The following is a 6,707-nucleotide window of genomic DNA, read 5'->3' as shown; positions in this document are numbered from 1 at the left end:
GAAAAAAAAATTTTATATATATATATATATATATATATATATATATTATAAAATATATATATATTATATATATACATATACATAGTATTTTATATATATGTATATATATATATATATATATATATATATATATATATATATATATAAAATAATATTATATATATATATACATATATATATATATATATATATATGTATATATATGGTCTAATTAATTCAGTTTTCTGCGATATATCCACACACAAACACATATTGTGTGTATGTGTGTGTGTGTTAGTTGTGCGTGTGTCTATGTGTGTACATATAAATGTATGTTTATAGATATGTACACATGTGCAAGTGTGTATGTGTGCGCATAAATATATCATTCGGTCTCTCCCCACGAAGTGTCATGTTCGTGCCATAGCGTGTCAGATGTACAAGTTGGCGGGAGAATTTAGTCCGGAACAAACACCAGTAAACACACACACAGGCATGCAGACACTTTCTCTCGGGCACTTCTGTCTGTCTGATTGTTTTGTCTCTGTCTGTCTGTTTGTCACTGTCCCTATCTCTTTCTCTTTCTCTATCTCTTTCTCTATCTATCTCTATCTCTATCTCTATCTCTATCTCTATCTCTATCTCTATCTCTATCTCTATCTCTATCTCTATCTCTATCTCTATCTCTATCTCTATCTCTATCTCTATCTCTATCTCTATCTCTATCTCTATCTCTCTCTCTCTCTCTCTTTCTCTCTCTCTCACACACACACACACACACCACGCATATATGCATACGTACACGTTGCACACAAATACTTACACGCAGCACAAAAGTATTTACACACATATTCGTATTCATGTGCGTTACAAGGCCGCTCGCTCCGTAATGAAGGATGAAGAGGATGAAGAGGATGAAGAGGAAGAGGAGAAGAAGGAGTTAAGGAAGGGAAGGAAGAGGAAGGAGGAGGAAGAGGAGAAGAAGGAGAAGGGAAAGAAGAGGAAGGAGGAGGAAGAGGGAGAGGAAGAGTAGAAAGAGGAAGAGGAGAAGGAGAAGAGAAGTAAGAGGAAGAGGATTAAGAGGAGAGAAGAGGAAAAAGGAGGGCGAGGAAGAAGACCTAAAGAAAAAATAAGAGAAGGAGAAGGAAGAGGATGGAGAAGGGAGATAAGAAGGGAGAAGAATTGGAAGAGGAGAAGAAGAGGAAGAGGAAAAGGGTGGGAAATGAAGAGCAAAGGAAAAAAAAAAAAAAGGGGAAAAGGAAGAGAGAGAGAGAGAGGGAAACAATAGAAAGGGAATAAGGATAAAAGAAGAAACAGAAGAAGGAGAAGACGAAACGGAGAAGAGTGTTGAAAAAGGAAGAGGAAGAAATGGAGAAGAGGAAAAAAGAAAGGAAAAGGAATAGTGAAAATGGAGAAGAACAGAAAGAGAGAATGTAGAATAGTAAGACAAAGGAAAAAATGAAGAAAAAGGAGAAAGAGAAAGAAAAGGGAGAGGAAAAGAGGGAGACAAACAACCTGGAGAAGACCGAAGAAGGGAATGAAAAAAGGAAAGGAAGATAAAAGAAGAGAAATGAGAAGATGAAGTAGGAAAAGGAGGAGGAGGAGGAAGAAGAAGAGGAGGAGGAAGAAAAAGAGGAAGAGGAGGAAAAGTAGGTAGAGGAAGTGGAATAGGAGGAGAAAAAGAATGATGATGATGATGATGATGATGATGATGATGATGATGATGATGATGATGATGATGATGATGATGATGATGATGATGATGATGATGATGATGATGATGATGATGATGATGATGATGATAATAATAATAATAATAATAATAATACACAGCAGTTTACAAAAACGAAAACAAAAAAATCTTATAATCAAATGTAATCTCATTCTACAAAACTCAATCCCTCTTTGTTTTGCAAAATCTCCGCCAAATTTCGATATTAGTCTCGAGATAAAACCGGTGTTTGTTGGTACAGCACGACCCTGCTTGATTGCTTTCAGTACAAGTTCCTGCCGTGTCCTTCTGCTGGCTGTTTGGCAGGACCTGTCTAGCTGCTTCTATATACTGGCTTGTGCTCTCTCTCTCTCTCTCTCTCTCTCTCTCTCTCTCTCTCTCTCTCTCTCTCTCTCTCTCTCTCTCTCTCTCTCTCTCTCTCTCTCTCTCTCTCTCTCTCTCTCTCTCCTCTCTCTCTCTCTCTCTCTCTCTCTCTCTCTCTCTCTCTCTCTCTCTCTCTCTCTCTCTCTCTCTCTCTCTCTCTCTCTCTCTCTCTCTCTCTCTCTCTCTCTTATCTCTCTCTCTCTTCACCCACCCCTTACCCACCCCAACACTTTCCCTCCCCCACACACACTCACCCGCCTCCATGAGTATGCACGGGTGTTAAAGAGACTCACAGACTCACCCCAAACTCATCCCAAGCTCATCCCAAACTCACCGTTGATACTCAGGCGTCCCAAAGAAATTCACGTCAGGTGCCGAGCTCACTCACCTGTAAGCAAAGGAGGAATTTTCGTTAATTGGTTCGGTCACTTTGAAATTTCCATTTTGTGTGTGTGTGTGTGTGTGTGTGTGTGTGTGTGTGTGTATAGGTTTGTGTCTGTGTATACATGTGTGTGTATATATATGTGTGTGTGTCTGTATGTGTGTGTGTGTGTGTGTGTGTGTGTGTGTGTGTGTGTGTGTGTGTGTGTGTGTGTGTGTGTGTGTGTGTGTGTGTGTGTGTGTGTGTGTGTGTGTGTGTGTGTGTGTCCATCCGTCTGTCTATTTGTCTATCTATCTATCCATCTATCGTGCTATCCATACGTCTTTATAACCAGGGAAGATGAATTTACAGATAAATAGAAAATTAGATAGATATATAGATAGATAGACAGATAGACAGACAGGCAGGCGGACAAACAAACAGATAGATAACGAAAATACACACAGGCAAAGACAGAGACCAAAAAATAATAATGATAATGCCAACATCTATAAGGAAGACGAGACAGCAATTCCGAATGCACTTAGGAATTTCTTTCAAGATGCCATTCGATCAATATCCTCTCAATACTCTCAGCATTTCAAGTACTCTAAGAGGGGGAGAAAAAAAGACGCAAACGAAGGGCGAAGAAAGGGGGGGAAAAAGACCCTTCTTCCCGACGCCCACAAAGGCCAAATTGCCCCGCCCTTATGGGGTAGACAATACCACAGGCGCCGGGGCATTGAATAAACGCAAAGGGCGATTCGAATACCCTTCCGCGTGCTTAGATTCGACTCTGACAATGTTATGCTAAAGCTCTTTTGTTACCTGTTGCCTTGTTTTGTCATTATACATTCTCGGCGGGTGCAGGCAATTGTCACCCTTAAGCCAATGGGGCGTAGATGATGATGTGCCTTGCCGTGGGCGTGATAAGACGGCTGTGGGCTGCTTGGCCGTGTTTGATCGGGTTGTGTGTCGATCGTGTGACTGGGGAGGCTGTGGGGATTAGAGCGTGTGTGTGTGTATGTTGTGTGTGTGTGTGTGTGGTGGTGTGTGTGTTGTGTGTGTGTGTGTGTGTGTGTGTGTGTGTGTGTAAGGGGGGAGGTGATGTGCGTGTGTGTGTGAGGGGGTGGGGGAAGGGTTAGTGTGATGTGATGTGATGTGTGTGTGTGTAATAATGATATGGTGATGATGATGATGATGATGATAACAAAAACAAATTATATTTAATATAAAACCATATACAGATATAATTTCACACATAGCTTAGATAATCAAAATAGTAAAAAAACAGGTAAATCACTTAACAAATAATAATAATAAATAAATAAATAAATAAATAAAATCAAAGAAGTACACGATTGGCTTCCATTTGTAGGGGCATGGCAGTTGTGTGCAGATGATCAGTGTCCATAAAACTATGCAATAATTTTTGTTGTTTTCCTGCCTTCATTCTGGTCAGTAAGCTAACAACGCCCTTACGACGCGGCTCCCAGAGCTGGCGATGCCGAGATTATAGGATTTTACATATATATATATTATATATATGATATAATATATATATATATATATATATATATGTGGTGTAACGCCTGGGGTATCCCTTAACAAGTGAAATATTGAAACAAGTGAAGTAACCCAAGAGAGTCTTACCCAGATATACACCACATGGCGAGTAGACCTAACCTTTGTTTGTATGTGGTTTCGCACCCCAATGACCTATCGGTCGAAGTGGACAAGAGTTATAGCTTTGACCTGGCTCAGGATCAGACGTGGGAAAACGTGGAAAACGTGGACAACAGAGTACTGTTGTTAGTGTAGGCGTGTCTTAACCATAGGAATATGGTCATTGGACAAGAAATAACCAATGAAGAAATGTGTATGGAAAAAGAACCAATGAAAAGAAGAGAAAGATATGAGAGCCAGGCTGAGCGAAAAAATGTGTGACGAAAAGTCGTCAGTCTCAGAGCAGACCCCACACTAGGTGCATCTGAACCTGTTACCCGGTGAGTTACTCGAACAATTATTGTACGGATCTTCCCAAGTTTTAACTTAGAAAATTCTAGAACCCAAGATTAAGGCAATATTAAATAAGTCAATAAATAATGAAGTGAAAACAATCTTTCAGTTTTCCTCTTGATATTAATTAATCCCAAGTATTGGAGACCTGACACTCCTCAAAGGTCAGTGGTGGCAGTTTACCATTTAATTGTGGAATGTTAAATATTAGATAAAAAATAAGTAAAGCCTACGACCGCTCGGAAACACCACAGTGGTGGCCTGCGGCGGGATCGCCTCCACGAAACATTTCACGCATTGTTAAAGTTTAAAATATAATTAAATACTTGAATTTTTTCGAGTAAATTAATAATTATTGGTAATTAAATAAATTCGATGTTACCACTTGGGAGATTTGTTATCTGTTATGGATATATAAAATTAATTTAGTGCTTGAATTGATGGAAAATATTGAATATATAAAATTGTTATGCCTCTTTTGAACATATCTTGAAGTCATGAAACATATCTTGAAGTCATGAAACATATCTTGAAGTCATGTAATATATCTTAAATTCATGAAAGATATTTTAAAGTCATGAACAATATTGTGCTATATTAGTTTAAGTATTTTACTTATGATTGCATGATATATTTTTATAATGTTGCAAAGCATAAATTTGTGCGTAACTTAGATGTGAAAAATATTTTCATTTATATATAAATCTTTGCGAAATCAGTGATATATTTTTTTATTGATTGATGTTAGTCAGCATTTGGGCAATTCCCGTTAGGGTTATATACTGCGAAGAGGTGGTAGAGCAGAAAAAAAATAATTAATTAATTAATTAATTAATTAATCATAAAAAATAAAAAGTCCACTAGTGTGTAGCTTTGTCTACGCTAGTGTGAAAAAATAAAAAGTGCTCAGCTCAATTGCTTATATTAATAAATAAAGCAAAAATAAAAATTAAATGTCCACTAGTATGTAGCTTCGTCTCTGCTAGTGTGAAAAAAGTGCTCAGAATTGAACTAAGTCTGTTAGTGGGAAATCTTGCCACTTAGTGACCAAAAAATATGCTCAAAATATTATATATGCTAAAAATAAATGCATAAATAAAATAATAACATAAAATAAACTTAAATCAGCTAGTGAAAATTTTGTGTGTCCACTAGTATGGTTAAATTATACTCAGATTCTGTCACATACAATGAGTTCCACCTGTCATTAATTAATAAACAAAGGTGAATGCAAAATAAAGCACTACTTTCATTGATTAGAGGTCCAAGCGACATAAGTAGATTGCTTTAATATTCAGTGTGTAATACAAAATAAGATATGGTTAAACATTATAATAATAGTAATAAAATATGACCATATTACACTTAAAAGTGAACTGACTTACCAACAAAAAAATACAATAGTACTGAATTGTAAGTAAATCAGTAGATAAATAGTCAGTAAAATCAATGAACAATTGAAAGGTTGACACGTGACGTGGTTTTATAAGGTACGGAAGCATAGGGTCCATTACCAGTTAAATAGAGGTGATTATTAGAATGCCAACCTCAGATCAAGCTGGGCAAGGAAATCAGGGTTTCATGTCAGCCGCCAGCGAGAGCCAGGGGAGCACTCCCTCAGAGAACATTATGACAAATATGGACCTGCCCAGAGATGTCGCACAAATTTGTAAGAGTTTTACAGAGAAGTTGGAGAGGAAGGAGATGGACAGATTAGAAAAGGCTTTTGATATTCCGTATTTTGTTTCGAGCGGAATTGACAAACATCCTTCAGTGGCTCAGACAGTGTGTCCTGACGCGGGAAGCTGGCTAGCTATTATAGAAGCCAGATGCCCGCGATCTGAGTGGACTGATGAAGGGTTAATAAATGTTGTAGTTAAATACGCACTAGATAGCGCGGCAGCAGCAGCACAGTTGTGTAAGACTCAAAATCCAAGGAACTGGATAGCTTTTAAGGAAACTTTCCTGAAATATTTTCCAAAATCTTCCTCACTAGATGTTACTTTGACAGAGTTAGAGACCACAAAGATCCGCGAGGGGGAAAACTTAGAGAATTACAATGTGAGATTGCAGGTTCTTGTTGCAAAGGCAATGTCAATAGATCCAACAAAGGAACCTCTAGTGCGCTATCTGGCAGGAAGGCGTTTTGTAAAAAATTTTTTTCCCCTGCCTTTTGCCCAGAGATTATCTGATTCCCAATATGTTAGACATGGGAGCTTTTTGCACAGGGATTGGAGTACATGAAACAACACC

Source organism: Penaeus monodon, chromosome 17 (assembly GCF_015228065.2).
Source record: "Penaeus monodon isolate SGIC_2016 chromosome 17, NSTDA_Pmon_1, whole genome shotgun sequence".
In the NCBI taxonomy this organism is placed as follows: Eukaryota; Metazoa; Arthropoda; class Malacostraca; order Decapoda; family Penaeidae; genus Penaeus; species Penaeus monodon.
The sequence above is the reverse complement of the archived record's forward strand: the minus strand, read 5'-3'. Positions refer to the sequence as shown.